This window comes from Oryctolagus cuniculus, chromosome 9 (assembly GCF_051225735.1).
Source record: "Oryctolagus cuniculus isolate XC-2025 breed Fujian yellow rabbit chromosome 9, ASM5122573v1, whole genome shotgun sequence".
In the NCBI taxonomy this organism is placed as follows: domain Eukaryota; kingdom Metazoa; phylum Chordata; class Mammalia; order Lagomorpha; family Leporidae; genus Oryctolagus; species Oryctolagus cuniculus.
In genome coordinates, this window is record NC_142875.1 from 94,222,895 (window position 1) to 94,235,493 (window position 12,599).

The 12,599-nt window shown below is 42.6% G+C and overlaps 1 protein-coding gene across 6 annotated transcripts in view; it reads left to right on the forward strand.

Annotated features, from left to right (window-relative positions):
* The window catches only part of SGCG (sarcoglycan gamma), a 137,931-nt gene that overhangs the window by 17,637 nt on the left and 107,695 nt on the right, over positions 1-12,599 (forward strand). For 5 of the 6 annotated variants that reach the window (XM_070048305.2, XM_070048306.2, XM_051849884.3 and 2 more), the window contains exon 2: positions 6,606-6,735. The gene's annotated coding sequence lies outside the window, so the exon portion shown is untranslated. 6 annotated transcript variants of the gene reach the window in all.

Genomic DNA, 12,599 nt, shown 5'->3' on the forward strand with positions numbered 1-12,599 from the left:
TTCATAACTCTGACAGTCATCTATTTTCTAATCTTTAATCCAAAATTCATCATCAACTTAAATAAAGTTTAGAACATCCATCAAATATGTGAGTTTCTGGGTATACTTACTTGATAATTATTGCTTTGCAATAAGAACAAATACATTTACATTTTATACATTAATGTTATCTTCTCCTTGATCACATCAGATATATAAAATAGTAAATAAATGCAAAAGGAAACAGATTGGGGAGAATATAGTTTTTGCCAAAAGACAGGCATAGGTACCCTTGAACAGTAATGTATCTTACCCAATGTAAACTAGAAATGCGAATAGATTAGAATCACACTTCTCTGAAAGAACTCTTACTGATGGATAGCAGTAGAGCATTGACTTTGAAGTTCAGTAGGAAGTTATTTGAATCCAGATTCTGTGCCAGATGAGACTAGCTATTAACTGCTTTTAGGCCAGACCAGATAAATTTTCAGACATAAAAAGACTCAGACCGTCTACTTCCCAAATACTCTTTCTGAATAATTACTTGAGGCTCTGATCCATCCCAGCAAGGGGGTATGTGCAGAAAGGACATGAGAGAAGGTTGAGGAAACAGGAAAGCAGTGACACCCAATCAAAACCGCACTCATGCGGAGGCTCAGCCTACCAGACCAGAAAGGAGGAGGGAGAGCCTGTGCCAAGGAGGAAAAGGAGACTGTGCCTGATGCATGTTACTACTGGACACTTGGCAGAAGCAGCAGAATGTGCTAGAAACAGAGACTGCAAGACATAAAAAGGAAGACAGTTGGAAAATACAGGAAATGGAGGTCAGTCACACAAGAAAGTCACAATTCAACAGACAGAAACTGTTTCCATTAGGAAATGAAGGCGAGTGCATTCAGGAAGGAAAATGGAATCAATCCCAAATAGCAGATTAAACTAATAAAAGCCAGGAGACAGCTAGGCTAGACTGAGGAAGGCATATTTAGTACAGTTTCTTCTCATAGCAAAGAAGAAACATACTCAGAAATTCCAACAGTAAAAACTGTATGAGAAAGGCCTAGTGTCAGCATAAAATAATTCATATATTCGGAGGGATATTTAATAAAGTGTTGCTGTCTGCAGCTGGCAATATAAATGTTGGTTAGCACAGGGGTTGGGAAATCAGTATTGGTCTCTGAAAGGAAACATAGGTCGTTAGAAAAATGAGAGCACTGTTTACTGCACTTTTTAATTTTTTATTTTATGTATTTGAAAGACAGAGTTACAGAGAGAGGAAAGACATAGAGAGAGGTCTTCCTTCCACTGGTTCATTCCCCAAATGGCTGCAACAGCCAGAATTGAGCCGGTTCGAAGCCAGGAAGCAAGAGCTTCTTCTGGGTCTCCCACATGGGTGCAGGGGCCCAGGGACTTAGGCCAGACTCTGGCTACTTTCCCAGACACATTAACAAGAAGCTGGATTGGAAACGGAGCAGCCGGGACTCTAACCAGCAGCCATATGGGATGCTGGAGCTGCAGGCTGGGGCTTTAACCCCCTGGATCACAGCACTGGCTCCACATTTTTATTTTTTTAATCAACTTGATCCAATCACAGGAGATGGTGTCGTTTCACAATGGAAGGTGACTGGGATCAGCTCAGATGGTGTAAAAGAGGCAGTGGCAGGCCCTGCAGGACCTGTGGAAGCAGAGTGGGCTGAGTGATGGGGTCCTTAGTTCTAGAGCCTAAGAGTCAGAGATACTCTGTGATTCGCAAAAAGAAATGAATGCTGCTGTAAACCATTGAAACTGCTGATGTGACCACAGAAGGAGCTGCAAGGAATGACCGCCCTGCCACAGCCTATTAGTCACCTTTGCTCACTGCAGCAAATGCCTGAGAGAAGCTGCTTGTGAAAGAGAAAGGTGCATTTCGACTCGCGGTTTTTGAGGTTCACAGTCTAAGATCGGGCATTCCGTCAGTCTAGCATCTGATGAGGGCAGTGGATGGCAGAGCATGTATACAGGGAAGATCACACGGTGAGCCAGGAAGCAGAGGCTGGGCCACACTGAGCTCTTTTAACCAGCCCTTTCACAAGGACGACCTTCTGAGGGCACGCCTCCCAGATGCTGTAATCGGAGCAAGTCCCTGCTCTCCCTCAACAGCACTTCCCTGGGTCACGTCCTTAGCACATGCATCTCTGAGGGATACCAAAACTAAAATCCAAACTACAGCACTAGGAAAAGGGTGAAGACGATGGCCAGGTGACAGTGTGCAAGAACTAAACCTACAACACTGACATACACCAGATGTCACTTAAATGCTCAAGAATGTCACCTTGACTAAGTATGAAAAGGAAGATCTAAGTCAAGACTTCAGAGAAGTGGACAGGAGATGGAGCATAAAGAAACTAGTGACAGTGGGATTTTTACTGTAAGCCCTTCTTTTCTGATCCCTCTTGAGCGTGTACAAATCCCATTGTCATAATTATTTTTATTGAATTTCCTGTGTTTCTGGTGTGAAACACTGCATGTCCATTCTGTGCCCAAGAAGTCTACATGGAAAGGAGTTGACTCACGTGTTCCTATGGGTTTGCAAAGGCCTATGTCCATGGAATCATCGTTTTTTCAGCATATTATGACCCGATTCAGTACTTACTAGTAGATAAGCCATGATACTGAGATTTCAGGTAGGACTTCTTCTTTCTCTTCTGAAATGTAATTTTTCTTTTTCTTTTAGTCCTTTTTATACCTCAAATTTGTCTGTTAGCCCAAAGATTCCTTCTTTATTATACGTGGTTTATTTTCCCTTTGTTTTCCATAACTATACTGAATTAGCTATCTATACTAAGTATCAACTCCTAAATTCCCACAAAAGAGCCAAGAAAAAAAATACATTTAGTAGTCTATTATTAGTCTGATTATTTTATTATGGCAACTTCAAAGGTAATATGAATTATCTTTGTTAAAATGTATGTATTTGGGCGAATTCTGTTGAAATCTAATCAGAGAATCAGGGTGAGAATCATCCAGGTAATTTTGATCCAAGTGAGCACCCTTAGTTTGCAATTATGTCTAGAATCATTGGATCTCTTCTTTTGCTTATGAAAGGTCTACAGCCATCTACTTGGCAGAACTGTAACTTTAATTGAAGAGGCAAATAATTAACATGATACATTCAGACTCTAAAGTCTATCACTTACAGAGTAATTTAACTTCACATCACATTTAAACCGCCCTCCAAACCATACTTTTTTTTTTTTTTTGACAGGCAGAGTGGACAGTGAGAGAGAGAGACAGAGAGAAAGGTCTTCCTTTGCCGTTGGTTCACCCTCCAATGGCCGCCGCGGCCGGCGCGCTGCGGCCGGCGCACCGCGCTGATCCGATGGCAGGAGCCAGGAGCCAGGTGCTTTTCCTGGTCTCCCATGGGGTGCAGGGCCCAAGCACCTGGGCCATCCTCCACTGCACTCCCAGGCCACAGCAGAGGGCTGGCCTGGAAGAGGGACAACCGGGACAGAATCCGGTGCCCCGACCGGGACTAAAACCCGGTGTGCCGGCGCCGCTAGGCGGAGGATTAGCCTAGTGAGCCGCGGCGCCGGCCCCAAACCATACTCTTATCACTGTTATACTGACCTCTTCTGGGTAATTCCTATAACATTATCCAAATCCTATGTTAGCTCTGTTTTTTTTTTTTTTTTTCTACGTTCAGAGTTTAGCTCATTTCAAGCTCGTTGTATGAAGACATTAAGCAAGGAGTTCACAGTCTAGTATGAGAAGTCCATGTTTTTTAAAGGGCTTTAAAAGATGTTTATTTTGCCACAAACATTTTTTGAAATCCACCATACTCAGGGGTCTTTAGAAGATCATGAAATGTGTATTATGTAAAAGTTATGCATGAATTTCAAAATTTTTACACCAAAGTAAACATCTTTAAATTCCCCTTTAGGGGCCAGTGCCGTGGCTCACTTGGTTAATCCTCCGCCTGCAGCACCAGCATCCCATATGGGTGCCGGGTTCTAGTCCCGGTTGCTTCTCTTCCAGTCCAGCTCTCTGCTGTGGCCCAGGAAGGCAGTGGAGGATGGCCCAAGTGCTTGGGCCCTGCACCCGCCTGGGAGACCAGGAGGAGGCACCTGGCTTCTGGCTTCTGGCTTCGGATCGGCGCAGCATGCCGGCCATAGCAGCCATTTGGGAAGTGAACCAACAGATGAAAGACCTTTCTCTCTTTCTCTCTCACTAACTCTGTCAAGTAAAAAATAATAAATAAATTCCCCTTTAAACAAACTTTTTGGAGTTCCTTATTAGGGAGGCCAGGTAATAAATAAATAAGTGGTGGCAAGGTAAATACAGATACCTATGTCATAAGTTGGAAATCATCCAGAGAAAGCTGATGATGATATGAGAGCCAGAAAGAGATGGGAGGTGGCCCTAGTCAGAGATACAGCCAGGTACCCCCACCACCTTCACCTGGTGACTTTCCTGGGTTCTTAGGGGACCTGGAGGACCATCCTGGAGTCTTGTTGTGGTGAGGACTCACACGGGCTCACCGAGGGGTCTTTGTGACGCAGAGGCGCGAGACGACAGAATTCTCTGTCCCCTGCCCTTCCCTGGCAGTCGCGCGAGTGTAAGATGGGGTACACAGGGCCTGGAAGCAGAGGAGCCACAGGGAGGCCACAGGTGGTCCCCACAGGTGCGCAGGGCCACGGAGGTGAGGGGAGCACAGGTGGAGGGAATGGGAAGGGGCTCCACGGCACCCTGTGACTGGCCGGCGGCGGAGGGTCCCTCCCACATCTGCCTGACCTTGTCGGGGAATCCAGGCAGAAACCAAGAAAGCAGGGCGGGACGACAGAGCAGGCTTGAGGAGATGGTGAGTTGGGAGTAGGGGGACGTCTAGGGGATTACGTCCTGGGAACTCAGGGCAACAGTCGAGGTAACAGCAGAGTCTGCTGAACCCACGCAACCCACGCGCGTTAGCTGTGCAACCTGGAGCACATGGCGTCCAGCTGGGAGAGCCTTAGAGCAAAACTTCATCAAAGGTCTCTTCAGCTTGGGAATGCTGATTCCACTGGGCGCATAGCAGATCTGTGCATGCGAGTTACCAACTGTGGCTAGACCTCCATGAACCACTGTCAAGGTCAGTGTTAGTGCGTTCAGTTCATCTATACCGTCAAAACCTTCTTTAAGTCCTCCTCTGAAGTACTGAAAGCCGAGGTGGGTGGTACTAAATAAGCCTGTAACTCAGAGTGAAGATCACACACAACCTGACTGCTGTTTTTAAAAAAAGTCCCCAAAATATTACGATGTTCGTTGCAACAAAGCCCACTTACTGATTTGATGGGAAGGTCCCCGACATGTAACCTTTAAATGTGCCATTTCAGTCAGCGTATGAGTTAGGAGTTTCACATTTTGACTTTTCAGATAGTCACTGATCCTAAAATATCTTCCAAACCATTGTTGCTAAATATCCTAGGTGTTTTTGTTAAGGACTGATTTTTGTGCTGTAATTCTATGTCTGACTGTGTTGAAGGATTCTTGAAAGATTTTTAAATGTCTTATGAAGCATGATCAGTTGAAGCTGCATCGGCTTTTAATTTAAGACCTGCAGCTGTTAGTGTGATAGGAGCATCGAATTTCAAAAGAAGTTACAATATGAATAAGCAGAATGAAGAGAAAAGGTCTCCTGAGAAAAAATTAATTAAAATCAAGCATATGGAGTATCATTGGATTGGTTCTTATATTCAAGTTTTAGTACTAAAATTAAAATTTCAGATATATAGTTTGTCAGTTTTAATTCATGCTGCAAACGAGGCTACCTAAAAACATGGCAAAACGATTAAGATCATTCAAAGCTTTAATATTTATTATTCTTTCATCTTATAAAAAACTGAACATTCAAGATTTTTTATTTGCTTATTTTTAATCTTATTTTTAAAATTTAACAATTTTTATCATTTTGTCATACTTCATATGTAGATTTTTACTTACGTACATGTACATAATATTTTTCTTGGGTCTAATTATTTTTAAATAAAAATTACTTAGAGCTACATGATTACATTCATATAATTTGCTAAACATAATGTAAACTGGTTTGCTCAGAAGCACTGTGATAATTTTAACATGGAGAGCTGGTTTGCTTTCCATTTATTATCATATTCAGCATTTAAGGCTTTTCTCCTTAAAAAGAGGCTGAAGGAACTGATTTTTAAATAGTGATTATTTTATAGTGTACAATTTATTTATATGAGAATAGTAAACATGTCGTATTACAAGTCACAAATTCTAAAGCTTGTATTTCAATTTGAAATTATTTTTCATGAGGTTATATCTACATTAGACGCTACCAGAAACCGGTCTCAGAAGTATTTTGCTATTCATTTGAGGTGAAGTTAATTTTAGAAAGTTCTAATTGTACAAGACTCATGACTCAGGCTTTAAATGGTGGAATGTTGGTTTTGTAAGAACGGTTTGGACTTTTCTGGTTTTGCTTCATTTTGTTTTTTGGAACACTGAGAGCTGTGTCCTGGAGTTGGTTCCTTAACAATTTTGAGTGTGGTATGAACTGTTTATGTCACCGAGTAAAATTAGATGTGCCTGTTGCTAATACGAGGGGATGAAACATGATACAAGGCCAAACACGTGACAGCCCTTTCTTCCAGGCGTAGCTGCTGAAGCTGAAACCCTTTCCTCCAGTTCTGTGAGTTATGGAGAAGTTCGAAACCTTCTGTGTCGCCTCGCGCTCAGGCCAGTCGCAGTGACTTCACCAGCACACTTTTCAGAACGTCTAAGGTGAGTAATCAGTTTTAACTTGGATTTTGTGTAATTAAATGCACAATTTGAAGACTGCCATAGATTTCTTGGTCTTTCTCCTGCATAAGCAGAACAGTGACTAAGAAGTTAAAAATAATGTTGAATAAACTGATTGTATCAAAATAATTATAGATTAATTATTAACAAAATTCAGTCAACTTCTTATTTCAACTGTTACTCTAACTAGTAATATGCTCTGTATTTTTGGCATATTCATGAATTTCTGGTATTTACAACTTGTAGAATGCCATGGCAGTATTTCTGTATACTGGGCATTAAATTGGGCACTGTAATTAATCCAGACAAAGCATTATCTTTAACATTGTTGATTCATAATTCTACTCTGAAACTTTTGAGGTAGAGTTACAGTTGCTTTAGATTCTGTTGATAGCTTTGTTTTAGACATGAAGAAGCAGACTAAAATTAATGAGAACAAAAGTCAAGTCATTTTCTAAATAGGGAATAAGCAAAACAAGAGCAAAATAGCAACCTCGCTGGCTTTGTAACTATTCTTTAGTGAAAAAGGGAAGAATCTTTGTCTCCCAAAATATGGAAAAAACTAAACTGTTTTTTCAAATAGTAAAATAAATATATGTTAATGCTTTGGATTACGAAAAGTTGTGGGTACTTTGTATTTCCAAAATTAATATATGGCAATTGGAAAACATAAGTTTTTATGGAAAGGCTTATAGAAAAATAGTAAGGGAAAATATAACTCCAATGATTGAAAGATTTGCCAGCAGGGCAGAGTAACTCACTATTACAGGATAAACTACAAAAAGTACTTTTTTTTTTTCTTCTCATTTTCTTAGAAATACTTTGTAGAGCTAGATACAAAGAGGTTCAAAGCCAACAGTTCAATTTGGGATTAGTTTTATAAGTTCTAGAATTCATTTAAGATTTTCTCTCAAGGACAAATGGAAAATAGTACTTTAGTGTAGTAAGATAGACCAAAGACTAGCAAACCCAAGTTTCCAAAAGATGCAACTGATCATGCAATTAAAGTGCTGAAAATGAAGTTGCTCCACATTGTCCTTTAAAACACATACTTTCTCTAGTCATTAAATTGCTATTGAATTGAATAGGAAAATTAAAGACTAGGAGCAAATGTTTAGCTTAGAAGGCAAGGCACCAGTTGGGATGCCCATGTCCTACATTGGAGTACTTAGGTTGCACTGCCGGCACCGGCTTTTTTTTTTTTTTTTTTTTTTTTTTTCAGGCAGAGTGGACAGTGAGAGAGAGAGAGACAGAGGGAAAGGTCTTCCTTTGCCATTGGTTCACCCTCCAATGGCCACCGCGGCCGGCGCACCGTGCTGATCCGAAGCCAGGAGCCAGGTGCTTATCTTATCCTGGTCTCCCATGGGGTGCAGGGCCCAAGCACTTGGGCCATCCTCCACTGCACTCCCGGGCCATAGCAGAGAGCTGGCCTGGAAGAGGGGTAACCAGGACAGAATCCGGTGCCCCCTGGGACTAGAACCTGGGGTGCCAGTGCCGCAGGCGGAGGATTAGCCTCTTGATTCTTGACAGCTTCCTGCTAATGCAGACCCTGGGAGGCAACAGAGATGGCTCATGGAATTGTGTCCCTGCCACTTACGTGGGAGACTTGGATTGAGTTCCCAGCTTGGGTTTCAAGAGTGAACCAGGAGATGGGTGCTTTGTCTGACTCTCAAATAAATACTCTTTAAAAGGGGGGAAGGTTTAAAACAGAAAATTAAAGATTGGTTCTAAATTATGAGTGAGTGAGTGTCCAGTGAGTTTACCTTTGCATGCTTTGTAGGGCCTGTAACACTCTTTATTCCTATTCTGTGGTTCCTGGTAGCACCTTGCTGCTTCCCAGCCACACCCACCACTGCTGTGGTTTCCCAGTGGGAAGAGAAAACTTTAGATCCTTTAAGTTGACTCTGCTGTTTCTCCTTCCCTCAGAACCTGACCAATCCTCACAAAACATGCCTTCCTACCCTCCTCTCCTCTTCCTCAGCCTCATTAGCCCCTGCTGGCTCTTTTTTCTCTGCACCTGTTGCAAGGTCAGATGGTTCTGTGATGTACTTGTAAGTATAGAATCTGTCCCCTACTGTATTTGCTGTTTAGGATTCCAACTTCACATGTAATTCTGTATGTAATGCTCCACAGGACTTTCTGGGAAAACTGATAATGAGAATATTTAGTCTTTGGCGGATTTGCAAAGGTCTTGAGATTCCGCTCAGATTCCCTCCAAGTGGTAAAGTGTACCTGACTTTGTATGACCATTGTGTAGTGCTCCACTGCGGAAACAGGAGGCTGGGAACTAGGAAGGACCTGCTTATGGCCAAAGGCATTTGGGCTGTATTCTAAAACAGCACAGAGCCCGCAGAACAAGCAGAAGAGCAGAGGCAAGCATTTGGTTGAGCTGTTAAGATGCCCATCCCAGGGCCGGCGCTGTGGCATAGTGGGTTAACGCCCTGGCCTGAGGCGCCGGCATCCCATATGGGCACCTGTTCGAGACCCGGCTAATCCACTTCCGATCCAGCTCTCTGCTATGGCATGGGAAAGCAGTCCTTGGGCCCCTGTACCCACGTGGGAGACCTGGAGGAAGCTCCTGGCTCCTGGCTTTGGATCGGCACAGCTCCGGCCGTTGCTTCCAATTGGGGGGGTGAACTATCAGATGGAAGACCTCTCTCTCTCTCTCTGCCTCTCCTCTCTCTGCTGTGTAATTCTGACTTTCAAATAAATAAATAAATCTTTAAAAAAAATGATGAGAATCCCACATCAAAGCGCCCTGGTTCTGGCTCCCAACTCCACATTCTGGCTGATTCCACACCCTGGGAGGCATACTGGTGGCTTCAGTGATTGGGTGCCTGCTACCCATGTGGGAGACCTGGATTGAGTTCACAGACCTTGGCCTTATCCCCCACCCCAGCACAGCTGAGAGCATTTGGGGAATAAACCAGCAGATGGGGGTCTCTCTCTTCCTCTAAGTCTCAAATAAATGAATTAAAAGTAATAATAAAGTAAAATAGAAGAGCAGGGCAATCACATTTATTCTTTGGAAGGATCCCTCCTAGTGCCATTAAGAATAGAGTAAGGGCAGTGCAGGAGGCCTTAAAACTTAGCTTCACCTTGTGACTATTTTAACTCTTTTTCCCCTAAGTTCTCAGTTAGTTTTGTTTGTAGAACATCCTTGTAAAGAATAACATCAAGGAAGAGGCAGTGATTACAAAGTTTAGGCTGTGGAATCAGAACCACTCTTTCTGGCAACCCCACTTGTGTGCATCACTGAATATCCATATCACTCAACCTCCCTGATGTATAGGAGGAGGTAATCCATGGCATCCGTCTCCCTGGTATGGTGAATATCAAATTCAACTCATCTAAGGCACTTAGAAAGCTTCTGACTTCTTAATACGGAGTAACTTTCTTCTTTATCAGCTGCAACAAGAAAGCATGTGAAGCACTTCAAAAAGTTTGTGGAAAACAGAAGGACAAGATAAGTCTGTTTTGGAGCAGGATATTTTGAAGTTCATGCCTAGATTTTTCATGCCAGGCATTTTCCATGAGCATTTTGAAGATCCCTCAGTTACGTGGACTTCAAAACAGTGCATGAAAAAATGCATCATATGAAAAAACTATGCAGGGAGTTCAAAAAAGATTTGCACTAAAATAAACTTATCTTGTCATTCCATTTTCCCATGACCTTCTTGAAGTGCCCTCAAATAACCCGCTAGGTTGACCACCACGGATGGAGAAATCAGGGGCCGCCACCCCAGGAGGAAGGTTGTGAGTTGGCCGGATCTCCAACCTGCTTCTCCTGACTCCCTAGGATTCCCCATGAGCCCCCCTCAGGCAGGAGAGTCCAGGCTAAGGCTGCTTCCGCTCCAACAGAGAATGTCAACCACATGCAGTCATGGCTGCAGAGGACCGGCAGGTGCATTCCAGGAGGCAAGCAATGTACCTGGCCTGACTCCTGGTGACCGACATCTCCACTGGCGGATTTAGGAAGGAAGGAAAGCCAAATGACTGATTTGGTTTTTCATTAAACATTTTAGTCCTGAATGAAAACTTTATGGGAAATATTCTCCAATGGTAGCTTTGATGAAATGTAAGAACATTGCTGTTTGCATTCTGTAATGCATTTGAATGTGCATTTCCTGGCCATATTTGAAATTCACTTTCAATCATCCCATTCCAATCCTGAAGAAAAGGTGACCACAGAGTGGAAGTGAATCATGGTCCCAAAGTCCTCTGAATGATTTTAATGAACTGCTCAAGGCAATCGGAAAATTGCATAAACACATTTGATAAGAACCTTAATTATGTTTATGGCAAGACTTTCTTTTTGCTGTGAATCATTTAGACTGTTGCAACTAAAAAGAAACTCAGTTTAGCTGATAAATTTAAATACTTTCCTTTTCTTAAAATTTGTCCTTAACTTGTGTGAATATTTTTCAGAGTTAGAATTTAGTTAAATGCTATTTTTAGAGACTGGGCAAATTGAAGATTATTTGTGATTTTTTTTTTGAAGTGGAGTTAGAGTTGGTTTGCCTGTAAATTTCAACCTTAATTAAAAAAATCAAAAGATTTCACAAACAGATGACAGTTTACTTCATTCTCTATTTGGTTAAACATGAGTTTCATGTGGAATTTTAATTTAAGAATATTCTAAACTCCGTATTACTTTTGTAATTAAGGTCAATTCTATACAGGCTAAATTGGAATATATGCAATATATGCAAAAACTGCAATAAGCTGCTTTCTGGCCTGGAGCTCCTACATTCACTGGCTAATAAATGGCCAGTTGAGAGGGTTTTCTGGAATCCCTGGCCTCAGTCCACATCCTACCCTAGCCTGCTTCCCTCTGCGCCTAATACCTCCCTCTTGAGACCATGCCCTGGCTAAATGCCTTGTAAAAGAAGCCTCATTTCAGGCTCTGCTTCCAGGGAACCTGACCTAAGACAGATAAAGGTAAACAGTGTCCTACTGAGAAATCCATCAGTCTCCCAACTGCATTTTCAAATCCCAATTTTCCCAACAACAGTTGCTGAGACAGATATCCAGAAAACAGGCTCTGGGCTGGAGACCAACATGCCGGCTTATTGGAGTGCAACTTCAATAAACACAGGTGCAGGAGAGGGGGCAGAAGGAGGTACTGAAGAGTGACAACATTGTGGCCGAGCTCTGATGGGTCTGCAGACTGCTTCCCAAAGGGAGGGCACGGCTGGACTTCTGCAGCTCAGCACTTAACCTAACACGAGATGTGCTTCTCATGGAGAGGTCGCAGCTGTGGGCGAGGCAGCTCAGTGCCATCTAAAGCTATGCTCATCTCCAGCCTTTGCTGCTGGCATCCGAGGAGTGAGTGTCTTGCTTCTCAATAGCAACCAGGGTGGCACACTGCTAGAGCCCACTCCTGCATCCCTCAGATTCTCTTGGTCATCAGCCCCAAGGCACCTGTGGCTCTTGCGTGGCAGAACATTTGTCCATTGACTGTCACAATGGTCAGAAATACTAAAGCAGGTCCTGGAGGTCTACCTGGGTGACGAACATATTCTCCCTAAACAGTTAGTGTAAGAATGATGTGTCCTGGTCTTCCCAGTGCTACCTTGGTGAGAGCTGCTGATGTGAATGATGGCAACTGAAATATTCGGGGGCCTCCCCAAGATGGGTGGGTTAGGAAAAGCCTGTTATACGGAACTGGACATGGAAGGGAGAAGGTGAGGTGTTGCTGAAGAAAGGGATGAGTAAGTCCAGAATTACAGAGAATGTAATTTTTTTATATTTTTATTTATTATATAAAACAGATAACAATTGCATTTATACAAAGCTAATAGGTACTGTCTTAAGTTTTTTTTTATTATAAACACTTTTATTTA